This window comes from Ambystoma mexicanum, chromosome 2p (genome assembly GCF_040938575.1).
Source record: "Ambystoma mexicanum isolate Mex_15411 chromosome 2p, UKY_AmexF1_1, whole genome shotgun sequence".
NCBI classification, from domain to species: Eukaryota; Metazoa; Chordata; class Amphibia; order Caudata; family Ambystomatidae; genus Ambystoma; species Ambystoma mexicanum.
This window is the reverse complement of record NC_090923.1, coordinates 1158025226-1158039887: the sequence shown is the minus strand read 5'-3', so window position 1 is coordinate 1158039887 and position 14662 is coordinate 1158025226.

Sequence of the window (14662 nt, the reverse complement as noted above, 5' to 3'; positions counted from 1 at the left end):
AGTGTTCAGTGTGGATAATGAAATAATTGTGGCAGTGATCAATAGGGTTCCATGTAATAATGTTGCCACAAAAATATCACCATACAAAAATATCGCCGAACAATGGTCGTTTTTTGTGGCGACATTATTGCATGGAACATGTGGGGGACACCCCCGCAACCCCCAATTTTTGATTTTTATTTTTTTTATTTTTTTTTCCCCTGTCGCCATATATATGGTCACCCAAATAATATCGCCACGACATTTTCCAGGCGATATTATTTTCGGCGACCATATATGTGGTGATATTATTACCTGATACCATCAATAGGCAATCTAACAAAGATGTGTGGACACTGAAGTTACTGTGAAGGTTGGTGCTGACTTGTTTGAAACTGAATATAATTTTCAGGGCAACGCATATTGCGGGGGGAGCTAATCACATCTCGTTCACAGTGGTTGAGATTCAGTGGGCTGTCACCAGCGGCAGATGTGTGGCCGACAGAAATGCCCCCCGAACTGTGGAGCTTAGGGATCAAGGAGTGATGGAACTGGTGAAAGGGTCTTGGGCGGCATCAACTAGAGCATCCTACAGGCTGGCTTGGGAAGAGTTTGAGGGAAGTGGTGCTGAGGAGAGACAGTGAGTGGGACACATGTTGGACATAAAAAAGAGGGATGGTGTGGTGGACTTCATAATTATGCTTATTAAGAAAGGACGGTCACCAGTGACTATCCCCGCTAAGTTGGCACGGCTGGCATTTTATGGGAAGTGTTTTGGGGGTTATGAACCCTCAGCAGATGAATTGGGAAAGAGGATATTACATGGGTGGGCCAGGAGGAGGGGAGTGGCAGATAAGCGCAGGCCTATTTCGGTGGGATTGCTCAAGAGTCTGTTGGAGCTGTTGAAAGTGTTGTGTTCTTTGGTGTGGGAAGTTTTTGTTCAAAGCCATGTTTACGGCAATGTCTATTGGAGCGTTCAGAGTTTCAGAGTTAGTTGGAGGTATAGGTTAGGAGGGTTTGAGGGTAGACGAGGTGGCATGGACAGAGAAAGGTGTGCGATTAGGGATCAGATGGAGCAAGACGGATCAGCAGAAAAAAGGGGTGGCAGTAGAACTGGGGAGGTCTGAAACAAGGGACATATGCCCAGTGAGGGTGTTGACGTTTTTTGGGGGAAAAAAAGAGCACAGCGGAGTGAGGTTTGTTTTTTTGTCTATGACAATGGAGAGGGAGTAAAAGGAAGACAGGTTTTAGCAGTTCTGAGAAAAGGTTTAAAATGGGCGGGGCTAGACCCAAAGGAGTTTGGTACACACTCCTTCTGTAATGCAGCTGCATCGGAAGGGGATGGTTTATGCTTGGAAGAAAAGGAGATCCAATTGTTGGGTAGGTGGAAGTCGCACAAATTTAGGTTGTATGTAAGGATCAAAATTTCTGACCTTTGCCAGTAAGATGCTGGCATATCCAAACTCAAAAGTTTGTATTACGATGTGCGGCGCAGCCGCTTCCAATCAAGTGCACAAGTTAACAGTTATTAATTTCCTCATGTCGTAGACCTCCTATGCTCGGCCAAGATTAACAGTTATTAAGTGTAAAATAACAGAAGCCAGCAGGCTAGCTGCACGCTTAAATTGATGTTATTATATCAATACAGGTTAACTTGTGCACTTGATTGGAAGCGGCTGCGCCGAACATCGTAATACAAACTTTTGAGTTTGGATATGCCAGCATCTTACTGGCAAAGGTCAGAAATTTTGATCTCTCACAATACTTGCACATTAGCATCACGCATGCATTCTCAACATAGTCACCATGAGAATAAACACTCGTTCTGTGCGGTTTATAAATGTCATCCGTTTTTGTAAATCCCACCTGTGAAGTCGTAGCACAATCATTATCAGGCACTATAGTATTGACATAACTGGTAACAAACTGGCCAGCACAATAGCTAACACACAAGGTGCATTAGCATATCTATAATCGAGCGGGAATTTGGGCACTTGTATAATAGACAATCGCATGAGTATTGTAAGATATGAATAATGTGATGTTTATATGAAAAAGCTTATGTATTTTTTATATTTTTGTGTTTACTCTCTCTCTCTTTTTTTTTTTTTATGTTTCGTGTACGTGGGACCCTGTTGATTTTTCATGTTATGCGTTGTAATGTGTCATATTTTGGATCATGTTTTCTTTTGCACGATTGGTTTAATTAACACCGATGTCTTATGTTTGGCTACAATTTTGATTAGATAGGCCCCGATGAAGGACTGTTGAGTCCGAAATGCATTGGCCATTTTGGGTTGTTTTGCCCATCAGAAAAGCGACTGTTTACTGTCACTTTAAATAAATCACCAAACTCAAGAATTAATGATTCGTGAATGTGGACTATCAGAAAACTAAACTTTTTTTGAAACCCAATCGGGATCTAAGGGTGTGCGGCCCACATCCCAGGCAAGATTGCCTAGGTTTTTCTTTACACAGTTCACTCTCATTGTGCTGACGCATGGTAGCACGATTTAGTGGGCTGCACCCCAAAATACAGCAATATTTATAAGCTTCTGCTCAAAGTAAGAATAAATAGCGGTGCCCACTCCAGTTCTTAGTCTCTCTCCTTGTATGTAAAGGATGTCAATTATATGAAGTAGGATATGGTGAATGGTGACAGTGCCCCCTTTTTCATCCATGTAGTGCCAATAATGCCAAAGGTGTGGATTTGTGGACACTACATTGTTTAATGGGCCAGAAAACAAGCAGAGAGAATGCATTACAACTTTGCTGGTCTGGAAAAAATGCCTGAAAAATTGCAAGTCATTCCGGCACTGGCATTTTTTCCAGATTGGTAAAGTGCAAGTTTGCCGGTAGGGGCACTGAACTACTGGCAGACCTGACCTGCCAGTAGTTTGTGCCCCTAACGGCAGAAAAATGCCAGAATCACTGGCACCGGTACTACCAGTGCTGGTGATTCCAGCAATCCCAACACATGGGGCCTCATTACACGGTAGGCGGTAACCATGGCGCTATTATCGCCATGGTTGCCGCCGGTATTTTACCGTGTCCGCCTTGGTGGATGGCGGAATTACCACCCTACTCCAAGGTGAGCGGGGGCGGTAATTCCCCATTCACCAAGGCTCTTCCCCATTCCCATTTTTGCCCCCATAGGTCATAATGGGAATGGGGAAGGTGCTAATTACGGTACCGCAAATTGCGGTACCGTAATTAGCTCCGAGGTCCCTTTGCGGCACCCAACTTTAACGGCTGGTAAAACCAGCCGTTAAAGTCGGGTCCCGCAAAGGGAACTCGTAGTAAGGCGGTAGGGGTTTACCGGTACCGGTGCCCTTACTGGTACCGGTAAAGCCCTACCGCCTACCGTGTAATGAGGCCCATGGTGGCAATGGGAATTTACCATCACTCCGCCATCCGTAATATCCCAGTAATACCAGCATATCGGGCGGCGGAAACGGTAAGGTGGGTTTGCCGGTAAACCCACCGGAATTACCGGCGGGTTACCGGCAAACTCACCATGTGGCTCAAGGGCTTACAGGAAGCAGCTGGGAAGAGCCTACAGCGAGGCGGGACTGGTATGGTCTGGGGGGGGAATGAGGTGGGATCAGTTGATACCCATGTTGTTTGAATTAAGGGACAAGAGACGGCCGGCAGACTTGTTGATCATTCATTTGAGGGCAAATTATTTAATACAATGCACCGGGCTAGAAATAATAAAAAATGATGAAAAAAGAACTGGGGCTCATTCAGAGATTATGGAATGGTACAGGTTTGGTATGGACATAATTGCTGCCACGTAAACCTGTGCCCATTGATAAAGCAAGAAAAGAAATTAACAGAAAAGTGTCCGGTTTTTGCAGAGCGACAGGAATAGGAGTGCTACGACATGAGGAAATTAAGTAGAGGAGCCAGACTACTTTAGACAGGACGGGGTGCACTTGTCATTTTTAGGGGCTGAAATATATTTGATGAATTTGATGGATGTGGTTGATGGGTTCCTAAAAAAAAGGGAACAATGGGGGCAGCCTGACACCATCTGGGGAGGGTCACGCTGAGTGCCGAAACAGAGTATTGAGAGAAGAAAAATAAAAGGAAAAGGTTAACAATAGTTGAAGTGGTTTTAAAGGTTACAATAAGAGAACAGAAAGGGATGAAATATACATGAAAAAAGAACAAAATATACTTGGCCCTAGAGCGGGCACGCATAAACAAGAGCAAGAAACCAAAAAGCAGAGCGAAAGAGCAAGGAGAGATAAAAGTGGGGATAGGAAAAAAGATAAGAAGGAAACAACTAAAGTACAAGGAAAGGGGAGATGTAAAATAAAGATAGTGAGGGAAAAGAAAGATGATAACAATTAAGATAACAATGAAGAAGGGGATTTGTTGTAAAGAAAATGCAATATGTTAATTATCGTAAGCGGACCTGCCTTGAATAAAAGTGGCTTTTCATCTAAAGGAATGAAGTCAGAGTTTTATTTGTAACAAATCTCGCATAACGAGGTTACCGTGGACAGGCAGGGACAATCCCACCCATGGGAATATTGTGCGAGTAAAGGGGAGGGATCTGGGATTAAGGGGGTGCCGTGGAGCAGCCCTTCAATATGGCCGGTTAGCCTTGAGGCTCTGCACAATGGCTCTTAAGGGACGAGAACAGACTGGGGCATCCTGTAGTGAAACTCCGGGTTGTCTCCATTACTGCAGTGCAGAGCGGGGATCTGCTGAGGCGCTTGGAGCGGCTTCGGCGTGCCTTGCTGGCGCAGCAGGTACAAGCTCCGGTGGGGCTCCAGAAGATTTATCCCACATCAGAGCTGGTTGTGAGTTCCGACGGAGGCAGCGCATAGCGGGGGCGAGTGGTGGTGCAGGGGAGGGGGCTAAAGGGAGAGGGAAGCCGTCTAAGCCCAGGCAGAGCCCGCGCTGCCGCACAGACACCACAGCATCAGGGAGTACTCCTGAAACACTAGCCCAGTGGAGCAGCGCCCTGGACTGCAGGAGGAGTGTGCAGACTCCCGACGATACGGGTGGCTGGGGAGAGAAGCGCTAGAGCAGATTGGGGCCTACAGAGTACATAGAGCAGGACTGCTGTGTGCTGGAGGAGTGTTTATAAAGCAGAGGCTGTGTCTGCAGATTGTGCCTGTAACCCCGTGGACAGTTGAACAGCATACAATTAAGCTAAGCATTGGAAAGGTGGGGAAACCGGAGTGCAGGCTCTGGCCGATCATGCTAAGAGCCAGCTGGTCCACACTACAATCCTGATTGCCTTGGACCTGCAAATGCAGAGGTGAGCCAGTACAGGGGTCATGTGAGCATCGGTATAGTGCACTTCCGGGGCAGTTTGGCAGTCAAACACCCTGGGGAGGAGACAGTAACAGAGAAGACAGGGGGTGAAAATGGAAGGGGGCCTGAGCAACTGGATCTGTGCTGTTAGTTGCAGCAAGACCATAGGGTGATCCTGCTTAACTTCGCCCACGCAGGGCAGTGTGGACATGACGCAAGGAGCTGGGGGTGGCAAGAAACCCGGCAGTATGGGCAGGTTCTCCAAATCCACCCCCCCCCCCCCCCCCGGCAACTATTCAAAACCCAGCAGTGGCCCTTTAACCCCGCCCGGTGGCGAACCCTGACTCTTCACCCACAGAGATGCAACAAATGCTTGAGCCTATGCAGAAAGGGTTTGCAGCGGTCCACGAAAAACTAGAGGACATTACTGTGAACATCACCAGCATCCGAGCACAACTAGTGAAGGAAGCACAGCGAATCAATGAGGCTGAAAAGAGAATTGGGGTGACAGAAGACAATGTGCAGGAACTGCAAAACACCGTTGCCACTGTAGTAAAGGAAATGAAATTTGTGAAATCAAAGTGTGATGATCTGGAGTTGAGGCCTCGCAGAAAGAATGTACACATAGTTGAGGTCCCAGAGGATGCATTGTCTGGCAATATGGAACAGACTGTTGAGGTACTCATCCAGCAGTTGTGTAACGCTCACCTGGCTCCCACCGAGGCGCTGACCTGGTCTGGATTGCTGTGACCTCTTCAAGCGTGATGCGCAGGATTCGAAACACCGACTGAACTGGACCCCCAAATCTGGCTTGTCTGGCCCGTAGAAAAATCTTTCTGTAGGTGGAGAAAGGGGATTAACTGTCTGCAGAGTATTGTGATTGCTTCCCACCTCCCCTTTGCTCTTCTCTGACCACCTCCGAAATCCCCAATCAAGGCTCACCTTATGTCACACCTCAGGGAACCTGGCGGCTTTGGAAGAAGTGGAAGCTGCGCCCACCATAGCGAGTTCCATCACGTTTTTTGGGAAGCGCGCTGTGCAGGTCTAGTTGTCGTAGCGACGTTCCTGACACCGGTATTTAATCCTTTCACTTCCGGGGTCAGGTGCGTTGCAACGTACAGTGTTTTCGTCTTGTTCCAGCGCTGCTGTATTTTTTCGTGGAATTTCCCTTTTTCCCTTCGTTGTCCTTCTTTTCCTTTCTTTTCCCGCTCCTTGCGCTCCGTACCTTTAACAGTATTTTCTCCTCGCCTTCTTGACTCCTTCTCCCTTGTCTGTTCCGTTCCCGTCTCTTTTCCTTCCTCCCTTCCGTCTTGTGCCTTTCTCTCTATACTTATTCTGTTTATTCTTGCCTTCTTCCTGTATGGTACTTACCTCTCTTGGTCCTCTTCTTTGCCCTCCTCTGTTCCTATATGTTTACATCTCCGTGTACCGACCATTGCCTGTCTTGTGGATTGCCTCGCCCAGCCCTCACCTGCTTATCCAGTATCGGAACTAATTCCTGTTGATATCCCGGTTCTGACCTCAGCCTGTCTTGTGGATTGCCTCGCCAAGCCCTCTACTGTTCTATCTGTTCTGGAACTTTTCCATTTATCTGGTCTCATACCCGATTCTTATTGGAATTTCTTCTATATCTGGACAGTGTTCATCAGATTCCTCTCCCTCTGCTGCTACCTCCGGAGTGTGTTTACTACAACCTCACTGCGTTTGAAGATCCTAACCTTCCGGGGTTTTTTGTGCCACTGGCTTTTTCCCCATTTACCAGTGACCGTGGAGGGTTGCCACAGATCACCCAAGGGGTGTCACTGTGGCGTCCTACCTTGGTCGTCCCTATCTTCAAAAAAAAGGAGTGAAGACTCGAACAAAGGACAATCCAAAGCTGACTCAACGCCGGAGACTTCAAGGTGAGGAGGAAGGGGAGGAAAGGGAGACTGGAACATCTCAGGAAGAAGAGGAGATTACAGACCTTCCTGACAGTTTGCAACGCCTCGAATTCGACATGGCCACTCCGCAGCAGGTTCAGGAGCTAGTAGCAGCAGTCCAAAACCTGAGCCTGGAAGTCCAGAATCTTAAGGGCGCGAACACATTGCTACAACAGAGGATAGCAGACCGGGAACCACCGACTACCGACTTGCCTCCCCTACCGTTAGTCTCTGGGAAGTTTGATGGGACGCCCAAGAGACTAAAGGAGTTCTTAGATGCGTGTCACTTGCATTTCTCATTTCGTCCAGTGGCCTTTACTTCTGGTCATGCCAAGGTTGGGTTTATGATAACCCACATGTCAGGCAATGCCTTGGCTTGGGCCACCCCTTTAGTCAATAGAACTGATCCTGTGATTCAGGATTATGAGACTTTCAAAACCTTGATGAAGCAAACCTTCCTTCGAACCGAGAGCACCTATCTGGCCTCCGAGGATCTGTTGGACATCAGACAAGGAAATTCTGACTTAATGTCCTATATCACCTCATTTAAACATATCGCAGCGGAAGCAGGTTGGCAAGAACAGGCACAGTATGCCATCTTTCGGAGGGGTCTGCGAGAAGAGTTAAAAGACGAACTTGCACGTATCGAACGCCCTTTAACCTTTGCTGACCTGATCACTGCAACACTTCGGATTGATTACCGGCTGTCAGAATGGCGAGCTGAGCGATGTAAGATAAAGAGTGGTATTCTGATGCCTCCAGTTCCTTCTCCTTCTGCACCACCTCCCTCTACTCGTCTCTCTCGTGAAGAGCCTATGCAGATCGGCATCACCCGCTCCCCTCTCTCGGCTGAAGAACGCAGGAGGAGGCGAGAAGGGAATCTATGCATGTACTGTGGATCTTCGACTCACTTACTTCGAGATTGTCCTGATGTGCCTCCCAGACGCTCGGGAAACGAGCACCCTCGGTAAATTTAGGGACGTATTACCGAGGGAAGGATTCCAGTCCCTTTGTTACCCTCTCAGTCACCACTTTGGAGTGTTCTGACGATGATCGACTTATGGTGATGACAGTCACCCTTTTGAGTGGCCAGACCTCAATACAGACTCAGGCCTTTCTGGATTGTGGAGCCGCAGGAAATTTCATTGATACCCACTGGGCAGAGAGCCAAGGGCTGACTCGGATAGCCAAGATCGAGGACCAGACGGTGGAGGGAGTAGATGGCGAGCCTTTGAGCTCCGGCCTCATTACCCATTCTACTGAAGTTCTCACCATGCGTATCATGCAGCATACAGAACGCCTTTCCTTTGATATCATCAGAGCTGCTCACTTCCCTTTGATTCTCGGCATTGGATGGTTACGTCGGCACAATCCCACCATTGACTGGTCCAGAAACCTGTTAAGTTTTCATTCAACCTTCTGCAAGGCAAGCTGTTTGCCGAAACCAACCTTTTCTACGATTCAAACTTCCTGTGGGGTGGAATCTAAGACCATACATTGCTTACCATCCTATTTGAGTGGATACACTGAAGTGGTGACAGAGAAAATCCCGTAAGAGCTTCCTCCTCACAGACCCGAAGATTGCTGTATTGAATTGCACCCAGATGCCTTAGTCCATTTGGTCGCATGTATCCCTTGACTATGCAAGAAAGGCAGTATCTGAGAGACTACCTAGACAAGAACCTAGCCAATGAGTTGATCAGACCATCCAAATCTCCTGCGGGTGCCTCTTTATTCTTCATTCCCAAGAAAGACACTCAAGAGCTACGCCCCTGTATAGATTACAGAGGATTAAACAAAGTAACCATTAAGGATAGATATCCTATGCCCCTCATCTCTGAAATCATTCATGCCGTGCAGTCGGCTACTGTGTTTACTAAACTAGACTTACGCAACGCTTACCATTTACTTCGGATACAAACCGGAGATGAGTGGAAGACTGCCTTTAGGACCCCTTTTGGTTTGTATGAGTATCAAGTGATGCCCTTCGGCCTTGTAAATGCTCCATCTATATTCCAACGTTTCATGGACAGACTTTTTTCGGATCTCCTGGGACACTCTGTCATCATTTATCTTGATGACATATTGGTCTTTTCCCACACCCAAGTTGAGCATAACACTCATGTCAAGGAGGTTTTTCACAGACTCAAAGACAATCACCTCTCAGTCAAATTGGAAAAGTGTGTGTTTTCGGCAACGTCCATTTCATATTTAGGATACATTCTTTCCTCTGAGGGAATTGCCATGGACCCTCAGAAGGTCAATTCCATTCTAGATTGGCCGTCTCCCAAGTCTTTTAAAGACATCCAGAGATTCCTTGGTTTATCGAATTTCTACCGGAAATTTATACCAAACTTCTCTCAACAGATACTCCCGATGACATCGCTTCTTAAGAAATCTTCCTCCCCTTTCCAATGGTCTACTCAAGCCGAGGAAAGTTTTCAACAACTCAAACAAGCTTTCTGTTCAGCTCCCATATTAAGGCAACCTGACCAGCTCCGTCCCTTTATAGTGGAAACTGACGCATCTTCTGCTGCTATCGGGCAGTATTACTGCAAAAGTATGAGGGGAAGGAACATCCGGTGTCCTATTATTCCAAAACACTGAACCCCAGCCAACGTAACTACTCTGTGATAGAGAGGGAATTGCTGGCTATGAAATTAGCCTGCACTGAGTGGCGACACCTCCTCCAAGGCGGAGAACACCCTTTTACCCTCCGAACGGATCATAAGAATTTGCAGGTATTGCGTCAATTTGAATGTTATAACACAAGACAGGCAAGTTGGGCTCATTTTTTCGCCCAATTTGATTTCAATATTACTTACATTCCGGGTGAACAAAACTTAGTGGCTGATGCCCTGTCCCGACGCAGTGACTACCTGTCTGAACAAGAAGCTACTACAGAATTGATGTTTGCAAAATCTCAGAGAATAGGAGTGGTGTCCACGTTCCTACAGCAGGTGAAGGACGATTCTTGAGGGAGATTTGAAGCAGAAAAACATAGCGACAAGACCGATTATGTTATCAAGGATGGGTTATATATGGTCAAGGACAAGTTGTATCTGCCAACTCCGTCGTTAAGGAAGACAGCATTATCCTGGTGCCATGATACCAAGATTGCAGGTCACCGTGGTATTCGTAATACTCAAGAACTTTTCTCAAGGTATTTTTTTTGGCCAAAGATGAAGGAAGAGACCAGACAATATGTTCAGTCCTGTGTTACCTGTCTTCTTAACAAGTATTCCACACAAAAACCTCTGGGACTGTTGGAATCCGGTGCCATTCCCACTGGCCCATGGACCACTATATCGACCGACTTCATCGTAGAGTTGCCAGAGTCTCAGGGTTTTACCTGTATAATGGTGGTCATCGATTCATTTACTAAAATGGCGCATTTTTCACCTCTACCTGGGGTACCGTCTGCATCTCGCATGGCTGATGTTTTCCTGAGAGACATATTTAAACTACATGGTATGCCTACTAAGATCATCTCAGACCGTGGCAGCCAGTACACCTCTCATTTCTGGTCTGCCTTATGCAAAAGATTAGGCATTGAAAGGGCCTTGACCTCTGGGTTCCATCCACAATCAAATGGACAAACTGAACATCTAAATGGTACCTTAGAGCAGTATCTCCGGTGTTTTGTCAACCAACAACAGGATGATTGGGTCCAGTTACTTCCGACGGCCGAATTCTCCTATAACAACACTTGCCACTCAGCCCTCGGTTCTAGCCCTTTTTTTTGTACGTACGGTTATCATCCCCGTACCTTTCTTCCCTTGACCAACATTGAGTCCTCTGTGCCCTCTGTGGAAGCTTCGTTAGCAACTATCCGAGAGGCCCAAAACAAGGCTAGGCTGGGACTCAGTGAGGCTCAAGAGAGAAATAGATCCCAAGCTAATAAACACAGCAGACCGGTGCCCAATTGGGGAGTCGGTTCCAAGGTTCTACTGTCCACAAAATATTTACCACGTTGGGTACGCCCATCTAAGCTGTCCCCTAGATTTATTGGACCATACTAGATAACACAAGTAGTCAACCCAGTAGCCTTTCGCTTACAGCTGCCTACACAATTAAGTCCTGTACATCCAGTGTTTCACACCTCTCAATTGAAGGCCTTCATGGAAGATAAGTGGTCCCGAAGAAGGAAAAACACTCCAGTCCCACCAGATCCCGCTGAAGACATCTATGAGGTATCCCAAATATGTGACTCTCGATATCATAAGGGACGTTTAGAGTACTTAGTCCACTGGAAAGGATACCCGAGGTCTGAAGACAAGTGGGAACCCAGAGCACACTTAAATACCCCTCTCCTGTTGCGTAGGTTCCATTTCAGACACCCCAGTAAACCTGGTGGGGTGGACCTTAGGAGGGGGCATACTGTCACACCTCAGGGAACCTGGCGGCTTTGGAAGAAGTGGAAGCTGCGCCCACCATAGCGAGTTCCATCACGTTTTTTGGGAAGCGCGCTGTGCAGGTCTAGTTGTCGTAGCGACGTTCCTGACACCGGTATTTAATCCTTTCACTTCCGGGGTCAGGTGCGTTGCAACGTACAGTGTTTTCGTCTTGTTCCAGCGCTGCTGTATTTTTTCGTGGAATTTCCCTTTTTCCCTCCATTGTCCTTCTTTTCCTTTCTTTTCCCGCTCCTTGCGCTTCGTACCTTTAACAGTATTTTCTCCTCGCCTTCTTGACTCCTTCTCCCTTGTCTGTTCCGTTCCCGTCTCTTTTCCTTCCTCCCTTCCGTCTTGTGCCTTTCTCTCTATACTTATTCTGTTTATTCTTGCCTTCTTCCTGTATGGTACTTACCTCTCTTGGTCCTCTTCTTTGCCCTCCTCTGTTCCTATATGTTTACATCTCCGTGTACCGACCATTGCCTGTCTTGTGGATTGCCTCGCCCAGCCCTCACCTGCTTATCCAGTATCGGAACTAATTCCTGTTGATATCCCGGTTCCGACCTCAGCCTGTCTTGTGGATTGCCTCGCCAAGCCCTCTACTGTTCTATCTGTTCTGGAACTTTTCCATTTATCTGGTCTCATACCCAATTCTTATTGGAATTTCTTCTATATCTGGACAGTGTTCATCAGATTCCTCTCCCTCTGCTGCTACCTCCGGAGTGTGTTTACTACAACCTCACTGCGTTTGAAGATCCTAATCTTCCGGGGTTTTTTGTGCCACTGGCTTTTTCCCCATTTACCAGCGACCGAGGAGGGTTGCAACAGATCACCCAAGGGGTGTCACTGTGGCGTCCTACCTTGGTCGTCCCTATCTTCAAAAAAAAGGAGTGAAGACTCGAACAAAGGACAATCCAAAGCTGACTCAACGCCGGAGACTTCAAGGTGAGGAGGAAGGGGAGGAAAGGGAGACTGGAGCATCTCAGGAAGAAGAGGAGATTACAGACCTTCCTGACACCTTAATGTTTGAATGGATGAGCTCTCCATCCTGCTTCTGGTGCAGGGGCGTGTATTTGACCAGTTACTTCACTGGTTTCGGAAGGCGAAATGCCGTAAGTATGCAGTTTAAAAAGTTCCAGAGTAGAGTCTTCTCTTTGTTTGCTTTTCTTAACCTGCGATCTGTCCTTATTTTCAGGTGCAGAGTGGATGTGATGCTTCGATGGATATTGCCGGAGATAAACTCAGGTGAGTTTGTGATAAAATTATCCCTTTAAATGTCTTTGAATCCCTCTAGTAATGTCTTTCTTTTTTCCCCTTAGGGGCTGGGGTGCGGTACCAGGCCAAGAAGTGGCGCTGACCCGAAATGAGGAGTGGTTCTGTCAAATATGGCCAGGTAAGTCTTGTGACGGAAAATCAGGCTTTCCTCATTTGTTCCTCCTGCTCACCTTTTGTCTCTTCTTCTCCCCTGCAGGTGCAGGGATGTGGCGGAATGCCCAGAAGGTCGCGGTGGATAGTGAAGAGCCCACGAGGCAGGTGAGTGATGCGCGGCGCTGCAACAAGTAGCGCAATGCTTTTAAAGAATGTCTATCTTCAGGATCGCTGGCGTGATGGTTCCGGACACAGGTAGGAAGTTAGATTAAGTTCTTGGTTTTCACCTTTTCTCTTCCCTTCCTTCCTTTCAGGTATCCCAAGATCGAGGCGGGCGTGGCTGGAGGCAAGATGCAGGAGCAGGCACGGTGAGCGTTCAGCTGCTAGATGCAGAGCAACGCGAAGCACGCGTGGCAGTGGCAGTCCGGGCGTGGTTTAAATAGCCTTGGAAGAAGTTCCAGGTAAGTATTCTTCCACGGTCCCCACCCAAGTAAAATAGTTCCTTTGATAAAATAGTCCCTCCTAAGCCTCATTTGGCTTGAGGCTTCATGCAGCATGGTCTGTGTCAGGTAAGTGCACCAAACACCCTCTTTTATGAGCCTGGCGCCTATGGCGCCAAGACTGATGTCCAACATGAGCCTGGCGCCAAAGGCGCCAGGACAAAGTCCAAAGAGCCCCTATTAGGGGCCGCTGGGCTTTTACCCGAGGGCATGATGCCTGCTCCCGGGGGTGCTGGGCCTGTCCTGGTGCTCCGGGGGTAGGCATCATGACAGCACTCCCCCCCAAGGCCCCTCCCAAGGTCGTTCCCTCTGGAGGTTTCGGTTTGTTTGGGAAATCCCGATGGAACTATTTTACCAGCCGAGGTGCATGTACGTGGTCGCTGGGTTCCCAAGACCTTTCCTGAGGCCCGTACCCTTTCCAATCAATTAGATAGAAAAGTTTTGATTTTGAAATTTTAGAATCCAAAATGTTCTTCACCTCGAATTCAGGCTCCCCATCTATCTGAATTGGTTCTGGTGGCTTTATTAATCTGGTTCCTGGTTGCACTGGTTTCAAAAGTGACACATGAAAAACGGGATGAATCCGCATGTTAGCTGGCAGATTGAGCTTGACTGCCACTGGATTAATGATAGCTTTGATCGAATAAGGGCCAAAATACCTTGGATTAAAAGTTCGAGGTCCCTTGAGCAATAAATGTTTGGTAGCCAACCATACTTGGTCTCCTATTTGGTATGAAGGCGCCTCCTTCCGATGCAGATCTGCATTTTTCTTGTATTTCTCTTTCGCTTGTTGCAAATGGGCAGTTGCATTCTTGAATGCTTGAGTTATAGTGGAATGCAAATGGTCTACTGCGGGCATTTCAAGGATCAGAGGAGAGTCCAGGTCTGAAGTACGAGGGTGATGTCCATATAGAGTGTAAAAGGGGCTTTGTCCAGTTCCGGAGTGCACCGAGTTATTGTATGCATATTCGGCCACCCATAACAAATCCTTCCAATTACCCTCCGATTGGTGCTACATACACCGTAGGTATTGTTCAAGGGTATAGTTCGTTCTCTCCGTCTGACCATCGGTCTGTGGGTGATGGCTGGTTGAGAGTCTTACGTCGATTTGTGCCAGTTGACAACACCTTTTCCAAAAATGTGAAATAAACTGGCTTCCCCGGTCGGAGACTAATATGGATGGGAATCCATGCAAGAGGATGATATTTTCGAGGAATTCCTTAGCAAGGAC